General features: G+C 40.9%; 1 protein-coding gene across 2 annotated transcripts in view; it reads right to left on the reverse strand.

Annotated features, from left to right (window-relative positions):
* GNB4 (G protein subunit beta 4) overlaps positions 1-5,006 on the reverse strand; it is a 51,178-nt gene extending 46,172 nt beyond the window's left edge. For both annotated transcript variants that reach the window (XM_072961387.1, XM_072961394.1), the window contains exon 1: positions 4,805-5,006. The gene's annotated coding sequence lies outside the window, so the exon portion shown is untranslated. The remainder of the gene's footprint in view (positions 1-4,804) is intronic.
* Positions 5,007-10,849: the final 5,843 nt, after the last annotated feature.

Below are 10,849 nucleotides of genomic sequence, written 5' to 3' on the forward strand. Positions count from 1 at the left end.
CTCTCACCTGTGTCAAATGTGGCTGTAAGAGCTACTTTGGCAAGACTGACATTCCTGGTGAGGGACGACGGGGAAGAATGGCTCTGGGGCATAGGAAGGATAGGTCTCTGGAGTAGGTTCAGAAGAAGATGGGAGACGAGGAGTTGAGGAGATGCAGCCCACATGGAATCCTTGAAAGACTTTTGGACTCAAAGTAGCTTTATTATTTTTTGAAGTTCTACTTTCCATTTTTTGAAATTTCAAACTTAAAAATTGAAAAATTTAGTAAATACTCTTATTCCTTTCACCGAGATTCACCAATCATTAACATCTGCCACATCCGCTCTATTACTCTCTATATGTAATATTTACTATTGCTTATTCATTTGAGAGTAAATTGAAGATATTTTGAACCTTTACTCCTACATAATTCACTGTGTATCTTCTAAGAACAAGGGCATTTTCTTACACAGTACAATTATCAAATTATCAGGAAACCTAGCACTGATGCAACATTATTATTTAGTATTCAGTACATATTTAGATTTTGCCAATGTCCCAATAACGTTCTTAGAGCAACTGGATTTTCCAGCCCAAGATCCAATCCAGGATTTTATGTACTGCATTTAACTGGCAGGTCTCTTGAAATTCCTTTAAACTGAAATAGTTCCTCTTGTCTTTCTTTGTCTTTCATAACATTAATATCCTAGAAGAGTAAAAGCCAGTCACTTGGTAGAACAATCCTCAACTGAGGTCCCTCAATTGTTTCCCCATGATCAGATTTTGGTTATGCATTTGAGAAATACTACAGAAAAGTAATGATGCCCCTTGTTCAAGCACATCAAGAGGAACATGTTTATTCCACTGTTGGTGATGCTAACTTTGGTTGAGGTTGTGTCTGCCAGATTTCTCCACTGTGAAGTCACTGTCTTCCCCTTGGTCATTATCTCTAGAGAGATCATGAGAAACTGTATTAATATCCTTTTCCCCATCAAACTTTCTCCTTTGGTAACACCTGCCTGAATTAAAATCACCATGATGGTTGCAACTGGTGACTCTTCTAACTCTATTGTTTCTTCACATTTTTATTGGCAGTCTACTGGGAAGAGCTTTCCCCTTTTCCTTACTTTATTTATTTATTATGAACTTGTGGATTCTGATTTTATTCAATAGGTTATAACTTGTTACTATCGCTATTCATTTTGGTGCTCAGACTTTCCCAGATTTGGCCATTCAAGCTAGTTCCAATGTCCTTTTGACATGCGCCATAATTTTTTTTTTTAATATTTCCTTACTTTGTGTTCTAGGCCGATCTTATTCTTTCCCTTCCTCAGCTCTGGAACCAGCCATTTAGACCTGGGCACTGGTTGTGCTCACTGCTACTAGGGTGTCACTGCTCCTAGGCCCTTTCCTCAGACAGAGCTAGGAATTATATGCATGTATGTATGAATGTGTGTATGTGTATTTTAACCATGAGTTCATATGGATAACTCTAATTCCAATCCAACACCACAGAGTTCTTCATTGCCTTCTTCTGTTTCATATTTTTATTTCCCTTCTCCTACAGAGAAAACTCTAGCTCCCAAAATAGCAATGAATTTGCTCAGTCCTACAGCACACACAATATAGTTTCAGAATTGCTGTAACTCTACCACTATAAATAACAGCCTACTACACAAACCTCAAAGTTTTTTGTATTTTTCTTTTCGGCAGTGCTTTTCATCTTTAGATTAAAGGTATATAATCGAAGTCCTGTGTTAAAAACTTACCTGGATTCATTTTTTTCCTAAGAGCTTATGTCAGTCATTAAAATACAGTTGATTCATCTGTTGCTATTTGTATTCAGTTTTGGAAGGTTTCTTCTCCCAGCCTTGTTAATTTCATTTTTGAACATATAAAGCATTAACAAGTTTCCAGAACTCAAAACTACACAAACAGGTATAATCAGAGCAGTGCCATTCCCTCCACCAGTCCTTTTATTCAGCTCCTACCCAGCCCCTATAGGTAACTAATATAGTTTCTGGTTCTCTCTCTCATATTTTTGTTCTATCAAAAAATTATGCCTTCTCAATGTGGAGCAGAGAAATGGGGCAGAATACTGGATCAAGAAAAAAATTTAAGATGGGAGACATAACAGAATGTATTATAATGTAAATGATTCCCTAGAAACTGGAATTGAAGATGCAGAAGGGGTGGGTTAACTGCATAAGGAAATGCCTATCAAAATATCTTCTGGTTTAATTTGAGATATATAAAAGGGGTCCCACATTCCCAAATAGATTGCCATCCTGTTTGTGACATTTCGAATTAGTTACATCCATGGCTCTAGAGAACCCACATTAAAATGGGGTTATTATTTTTGAAGGATAATTAAACTATCACTACCTATTAATGTCAGTAGGAGAAATTCTGCCCAGGCAAGAGGGAGGGAGCTAAACATTTAACCAGGAATAGCCAGGTGAGAGAAGAATGGCTGACATGAGGATCTGTACAACAACACAGACGGACAGTAATGATCATGCTGGAAAAATGAACCCATATCTCTGGCATGTCTTGGAAAATTTACAAATATGCTAACAAGTAACTAAGGGTTATTCCTCATGCCCTGGCACCATGTCAGTGTGGCACAAAGAGAAGAATACAGACTTTAGAGATGTCTGGCCTTAAATTCCAGCTGAGTCACTTAATAGCTACATAACCACTGGTAAGTTACTTAACCTCTCAGAGGCACAGTCTCTTTACCTGTAGAACCAGATGATGTCTTCTTTGCCAAGTTAATGTGAGATATAAATAGAATAATGTATAGCATTGCTTCTGGCCCAGAATAAATGTTTAATAAATAGTTCCTATAATAAATGCATATAATAACCTGTATTAACAAGGTAAAAACATAACACAGTCTGTGTACTTCAATAACATTCCTGAAAGAAATCAGTGAAATCATGCCATCTCAGCCAGTATTTGGTAAGGGCAGAAAAATGTCCAACACTTAGTTCCAATTCTCAATTTTCAAAATGTCCCAGAGTCTATTTTTAAAGTGTAAAAATATGTGCTGACATACTGAAGTGCCAATGATTTCAAAGAAACAATTCTGGGGATGTGTTGATCAAATGGTAAAAACTTCCAGTTTTAAGATGAATAAGTTCTGAGGATTTAATGTACAACATGGTGACTATAGTTAACGATTCTGTATTGCATACTTGAAAGTTGCTAAAAGAGTAGATCTTAAACATACGGACCACCCCCCCACACACACACAAAGGTAATTACATGAGGTGATGGATGTATTAACTAATCTTACCGTGGTAATCATTTTGCAATTTATATGTATATCAAATCAAGTTGTACACCTTAAACTTACAGTGTTATATATCGATTATATCTTAATAAAGCTGGAAAAAATTTAAAAGCATGGATTCTACAGGTTAACAAGGATCAACAACTCAGAATAACCTCCTAAATAATGCCTATGGTTCATAAAGAGATGAACTTAAATGTATTACAGACCATGTTAATCAATTCTATAATTTTATAAATGTGTACGCAAGAATTAAAACGTTCAATAAATAGGTTTTTTAAAGTTTCTATTTGACTTTCAAATTCATCCACAAACTAAAATGTAGCATGGAAAATCTTAAAACGATCTTTAACCAAATACTGAAATATACCATAAACCTTCAGAGCCTAGAATCAGTAATAACCCAAAAGCCCCAAACTGAAGAGTCTTAAAAGTGTGAAATGGCAGGAAGTCTCAAAGCACACAACTTTACATACACAGACCATCGTTTTCCTCAAAGACTAGAAATGACTCCTCTATTATTTTAAATAAGCAGTGTGTGCTCTATCTCTGTTCTAGAAGCCGGACTTAAAGGTCACAATCTCAGTCTGCAATACAAAGATGGACCGATAATAAAGCGTTCTAATCAACAATTAAATGCCAAATGTCTTAAGAAAACTTTCCAGTAGGGTGCTGCTAATCCACAGACCGAGATATTTTGCCTGTGGAGGGAGAAAGATGCTTCCATACCCTTTACTAAAAGAGAAAGGGAAAGAGTAGGAGAAAAGGGGAGAGAGAGAGATGCAAAATAACAAAATACTGCTTGGATAAATAAAAGTCTGTTTTTAAACTTTTAGAAATTCTATCTTCCATTACCGAATAGCAATAACTATCAAAGTACATGGCAATCATTTGTGTTTTGAAGCAGAAAAGAATGTGGAGAGAAAAGGAAAACATTTTATCGTGTACTGAACTTACAAATATCCAAAATCCTTAATTTCCTCCCCCCGTCAAAAATACTGGGCATCGTATCATTTCCAAAATAAATTTAACACAAAACTGCTGGACTCGTTTTTAGCCCTCGGTGGAGAACTTTTATAAGCTCTCAGCGCTCTCCACTAAATAACCCTTCTGGGCGGCCCAGAATAACCGCTATTCTCGGAATAAACACGAGCTTGCGTTTCAATGCGCGGAGGGGCCTTGGTGCGCGGAGAGGAACCGGGGGTCCGGAGGCCGAGACGACGCTCTCCCTCGCTCCGCAGAGCAAGCGGTCCGAGCGGCCCAGGAAGTGCCCGAAGCCGAGGAAGAGCGGCGGGTCCCCGCGCCAGAGCAGCGCGCCACCAGGGCGCGCCCGTCCCGTCCCTCCCGGGGGGTCCGCCGTCCGGAGCCCCCTGTCCCCAAGTCAGGAGGGACGCCGCCAGCCCTGCGGCGCCTCCCCGGCCGAATTCCGCCCGGGCGGCCCCCCGGCGCCTCACGCCCCCTACGGGAAGCCCGGGATGCCCCCGCGGGGCGCACCGACGAGCCGTAGCTGGCGCGGCCGCCGCCTACCTTGAGGGAACTCGGGCCCGCGTTGACCGGGCGTGCGGGGGTCCGCTGGGCGCTCGGCAGCCCCTCGCGCGCGGAGCCGGCGTGCAGAGCGCAGCGCAGCGCACCGCCGAGACCAGCGCCGCGGAGACCCGCCGACCACACCCAGGCCCGCGCCGCCCAGCAGCCAACTCCGCCGCGCGCGGGGCCGGGGCGGGGACGTGGCTGGAGGCGCGAGGCTCGAGGCACGAGGCGCGCGGGCCCAGCGGGGACGCGCCGCGGGGGCGCGCGAGCCCTGGAGCGTGCACCAACCGGGCGGGGGGCGAAGGCAGCTGGCGCGGCGCGCAGCTTCTGCTTCCTATTTTCTGTCTCGTTTCCTGCTAGAAGGAGAAGAAAAACATTAATTCCCGGGCAGTTTCATTTTCTTGGTGCGGCGTCTGGACGCCGGAGCACACTTTTGAGCCCAAGTGGTGTGGCCAGTTTCTTTCCTGGCACCGCAGAGGCCTCAGTTTGCTTGTGGGCAGGGTAGGGGACTGATTCAGAAGACCTCAGGGTCTCATTTAGGTTTCACGTTCTGGAATTCTAAATGTAAGAGAGTTAAACTGAAGCCCAGAGTCATACAAAATTGCCCTGCAGTGGCAGCTCGACTGTCGCTAGATGTGTGACCGCGTTCAGTCTCGGGGCCTCGGTTTCACCATAGGCGAAATAGGGATAGTGTACCTGCCTCATAAAGGTGCTAAAATATTAAATGTGATAACATTTGAACAGAGCTTGCTTCTGAATAAACACTGCTTGGAAGTTAATTGTTACCATTGTCACTGACGAAACCAGGCCTTCCAGATAACCCTGTCAAGTCGCTCATCTCTGCATGAGTTAAATACCACACGCATCTCAACCGACTTTTTATACATTTCTGTGCGTGTTTTATGTTTAAAATGTCATAAAATGAATGCATCTACCCAATTTGCTTCCTCTGAAGTCAGTACCGTCCGGGAGCAATTTTCCTCTCCCCCACCTCCATCTTTCTTCTGAGTTAATTCCAGTTTGACAGACTGTTGCTATAGCATTCCTTCTCTGACGTCAAACAATTTAAAGAAACAGCCCTGGGTAACGAAAACTGCAGAGGAGTTCTTTGTGGAGTTTCTGTGCTGGAGAAAGGTTTGAGCAATATCCTAAGAGAACTTTAACACCTCCGCAGCCTTCCATTTCGTCTTCAGCAGCTTCCCACTATCACCTGGAATAAATCTTTTAGTACCTTCATGATAAGCACACCCTGATTGCGGCTGTGGAGAAAATGTGACCGTTTTGTGTAAACGCCAGACCATGACAAAAAAGGAAACAGCTGTGGTGCCAGGATGATGAAATTATAGGTTCTTTTTATTTCCAAATTTTCATTTTCCTTACAGTGGGGTGCTTGTTTCCACTAAGAAGAAAGAGGAGAAATGCCAAATCTTACACATATTGGTGTCAGAAAAGTTGATTGGGACCTGAGTGGTTTGTAGCTGTAACTGTTTATATGTTTTAATGATCAAATCCTGAGCATTATCATTGTCATTTTTAGGAGGGAGCAAAGGGAAATTATTATTTAAGGAAATCCTATTATAGACCAGGCTCGCTGCTTTCTTATATGTACTTAATTCTTACAATAACTTTATAATGTGCATTCTACCCCCATTTTACAGACAAGGAAACTGAGGCTCAGTGAGATTAAGTAATTTGCCTAGAATTACACAAGAAGTGTCACAGCTTTACATGGAATCCAGATTGGATTTACTCCAAAGCCCACTTTCTTTTAGATTCTTTTCTGTCTTGTTCTTGTGCACTGGCACTTAACAGTTATTATAGGTCTTTGAGAGGTGGTTGGGCTAAGATTATTGAAAAACAACTGTGCTGGTGTTTAGGAAAACCCAGTGGAAAGTACTGAGATATTCTATCCCAGAAAAGATTAGGGGAAATATAAGTCAACAACTTCTAAACACAAAAGAACCTGAAAAGATGGTACAAGAATTCTTACAGACCATTATTTAAAGATTTGAAATTAGTTACACAAAGTGATGAATTCAACCTTCCTGAGAATTTGTTGTGAACAGAGAAATTACTAGAAGAATTAAAGTCCAAGTACAAAAAAGGAAAGTTTAATTATTATCTAAACTAGTCCACTTCCAAGAATATTATATTTCTGTTTTGCCACATCTGCTGCATATTTTTTCTGGAAAGAACACTTAGTCATTAAAGGACAAGCCTATATTGCAAATCAGAAAGTGGAGCTGATGGAAAGAATTTCATTACCAGGAATGATTTCCTGAAAGTACAGTGATGCATCTAAGTGATCCAACAATTGGTAATTTTCAAATGATAACATAATCCATGTAGAAAGTAAAAGAAAGAGAGAGAAGGAAAGAAAGAGAGCGAGAGAGAAACAAAGAAAGAAAAAAGAGGTGTTATTAACACTTTGAAGCCTGCTGATTTATGTAGACAATTGTAATGATATCCTGCTTCTAATGATTAAACCCAGTGTTCTTGTGTTTGGGTGCCACTGGGTGATGTTTAGTTTTCTAACTCATTAGGACCGTGTTGACAAATCCTATTCTATTAAAAGAGGACAGTGGGGTCCCTGCTGGAGAACCTTTGAAGACAAATTCTCTGTCTATTCCTCCTAGTGTTTAACAGAATACCTTGCAGATACCAAGTACTCAGTGAACAAATGAATGAATGAAGGCACTGGGCTACTTGTTTTACTCAAATAACCTTCATACCTAACCCCACCCACATGCCCTACTCAGAATCATAGAGCGGAGAAGAGCAATTTTTATTTTTCTGGGAGTTTACTTATAGTTGCTTCTGCAGGGTGTTCTGCTCTCCTGTAGCTAAGTTCAGAGAAGCTCTGCTCTTGATCCTATGTTGGATGAATCTGAATCCTGTCCTCAGCAAGCTACCCTAAAATCCACAGTACCATAGATTTGTAACCTTTGCTTTTAAATCATACCCTAGAAATCATCTGTATTTTTTCTGAGCCTACTTTCTCAGACAATGCCAAGTGCATTATGAAGAACAAAATTATCAAAATGGTCAATATTCCAGTACTGCCCTGTTGTCTGTGTTGTATACATTCCAACTGGATTTGATTCAGGATGAGACCAAATTATATACAAGCAATATATTTTATGGAACTAAATAACAGATTTTCTTCCAGCTACAACAAAATAGTTCAAAAATATTAAATAGAAAATTTCTGATAAGCTATACAGTAGAGTTCCTCAAGGATGTAGGAAGTGATTCCTTAGTAGACTCTGAGAAGTAAGTCTATGTGTCATTTCAGACATCCTTAATCCTGAGCAGTCATGGCCAAACCCTTCCCTCTTGCTCACACACATTACATTTTGATATCAACTCTTTTCACAGCTTATATTTTGAGACGGCCTTTGCTGTATTCTTCTGACACTCCTAACACAAATCAGTTATAGCTTTTGCATCTTTGTACTCAGGTTCTCCAACGACAATTTGGGTCCATTATCAATATGCACATCAGTGACCTTAGGAAAGTGCTATACTTGACTGATGATGTCTGTCTCAGGTGTAGGGAGGGAAGTAGAAGCACCCAGGCATGTATTTGCTGCTCTAGGTCCTGTGGTTTAGGTCTCAGGAATCTGTTATTGGGAAGGGACAGGCAAAGTGAAAAGAATACTAAGCTGCACATCAGAAGACCTGATTTGGAGGTTTGGCTCTGGTACCAAATATCTGTGTGATCATGAGCAGATCACAACCTGCTGCATTCTGTCTTGTTCAATACATAAGATGGGAGTGCTGGATTCTAACATGATTGGCAAATAGCAGTGATACCATCACTCAGTTCTATGCCAATATATAACTTGGCTAATCAGTCAGGCATTCTTTGTCTCTAAGCCTCATCCCATTTTCAACAGTTCACTTTATGCCACTTCGTGTTTATGAAAGACCTACATTAGAACCTGTTTTTACCAACAGAAAGAAATCCAAAGAGGATTTTCACTTTCACGGGAAAAAAAAAAAAGACAAAAAGCAAAAATAACATTCAGCGTTTGTTTTGCAACAGCCTTCCTAAAGGCAGCCTACACCCAGGGGAGCAGGAAAAGCAATACCATTCAGCTCCTTCCCTGGAAACTACACTCAGCCTCTTAGCATCTAGCCGCTGTAGCTTTGGACTGTGTCTGTGAGCATCTGTGCTTTATCTCAATTTATTTTGTTCTTCCATTAGCAAGATGAGTCCTAAGGTAATTACTTCTTCACTTTATGCCATTTCGGCTTTCAAATGGTTTCCCAGGCAGGTTCTACTTTCAGATAGCAGGGACAACCTGTACCACACCAGGAAGGTGCTCTAATCTGTTGGTGAGTAGAAACATTATATTAGCTATCTATTGCTGTGTGACAAGCACCCCCACCCCAACTTTGTGGATTAGAACAACAGCAATCATTTATGTTTCTCATGAATAGCCTACTTAGGCAAGGCTGGGCTGACACACTGCTCAGCTCTGGGCAGTGCCAGCTAGTTTGACTCTACTGTCAAGATGGCTCTGTCATATGGCTGGCAAATCTGTGGTGCTGGTTGTTGGTTGGAAGATCGGCCAGGGCTGTGGGCAGACACCTCTGTTCCTCTTCACATAGGCCTTTCCATGAGCTACTTGGAATTCTGCACACTACAGTGGCTGGGTTCCAAGAGCCAGGGTTCTAAGAGATCTGGGAGGAAGTGCATAGCATTTTTATGACTTAACTTCAGGAAGCATATAGTGTAGCTTCCAGCATCCTCTCTTGGTCTAGACAGTCACAAATTCAGGTCATAGGGACACAGACCTCTTGATGGAAGAGTAGCAAGGTTCTAGAAGAGCATGTAGGCTGACACCTATAGTTGTGGCCATTTTTGGAAATACCATCTGCCACAAGCATATTCGCTGACCCGGGATTAATCTGTAAGCCTAACAATCTAAGATTCTGTTTTTCCACTCCTTCCCACTTAGCATTATCTTGATTTATGCTAATGTGCCCCGTCCAGTAGATACTTCAAACAATGAAAAATTTCTTGCTTTGCCTGCTAGTTTTTTTTGGCTTTGCTTTTTTAGTTTAAGTTTTTAAATTATCAAACTGTAAAATTGACCTTTTTTTGGTGTATGGTTTTATGATTTTAAACACATGTACAGATTCATGTAACCATCACTACAATTAGGATACAGAAGAATTCTATCATTCCCCCCAAATTTCTCATGCTGTCCCTTTATTATTATTAGCGTTGTAATTCCCTCACCTCCTTCCCTAACCCCTAACAATCGTGGATCTGTCTCCATCCCTATAGCTTTGTCTTTTTGAGAATATTGTATAAACGAAATCATACTGTATGAAACGTTTTGAGACTGGCTTCTTTCACTCAGCATAATGCCTTGCTCCTTCTTATTGCTGAGTAGTATTCCATGGTGTGGTGGGACTGCAGTTTATTTACCCATCCACCCACTCAGCGACATTTGGGATGTTTTCCAGTTTGGGGCAATTATGAACAGAGTTTCTGTAAACACTCACATACAGGTGTTTATGTTAATGTATGTTTTCATTTCTCTGGAGGAGATAACCATGCGCGGGATTGCTGGGCTATGTGATTAGTGTATGTTTAACCTTATGAGAAACTGCTAAATCATTTTCTGGAGTGGCAGGCCCATTTATCACTCTCACTGGCAATGTATAAGAGTTCCAGTTGCTCTGAGTCCTTGTCAACACTTGACATTCTCAGTGCTTTTAAAAAAATTCTAGCCATTCACGTAAGTATGTAGTGGTATCTTATAATAGTGGCTTATTTTTGTATCTTCTTCAGCATCACACATACATGTTGTCTCCTGCCTTTCCCAACCCTGATCCAGTTCATGCATTTCTATCAAATTAATTCTCCTAAAACACAGCAGTGATCAGATTCATTTTTGGTCCAGATAACCTGCAGTAGTTTCCAATTACTTACTGAATTTAATATACCTGCCTTGCACTGGCTTGCAAGGCCTTACATAATCTGACTCCAACCTACTTTTCCAGGTTCATCTTTTACTACTTTATTTT

The sequence above is a fragment of the Vicugna pacos genome, chromosome 1 (assembly GCF_048564905.1).
Source record: "Vicugna pacos chromosome 1, VicPac4, whole genome shotgun sequence".
Lineage (NCBI taxonomy): Eukaryota > Metazoa > Chordata > Mammalia > Artiodactyla > Camelidae > Vicugna > Vicugna pacos.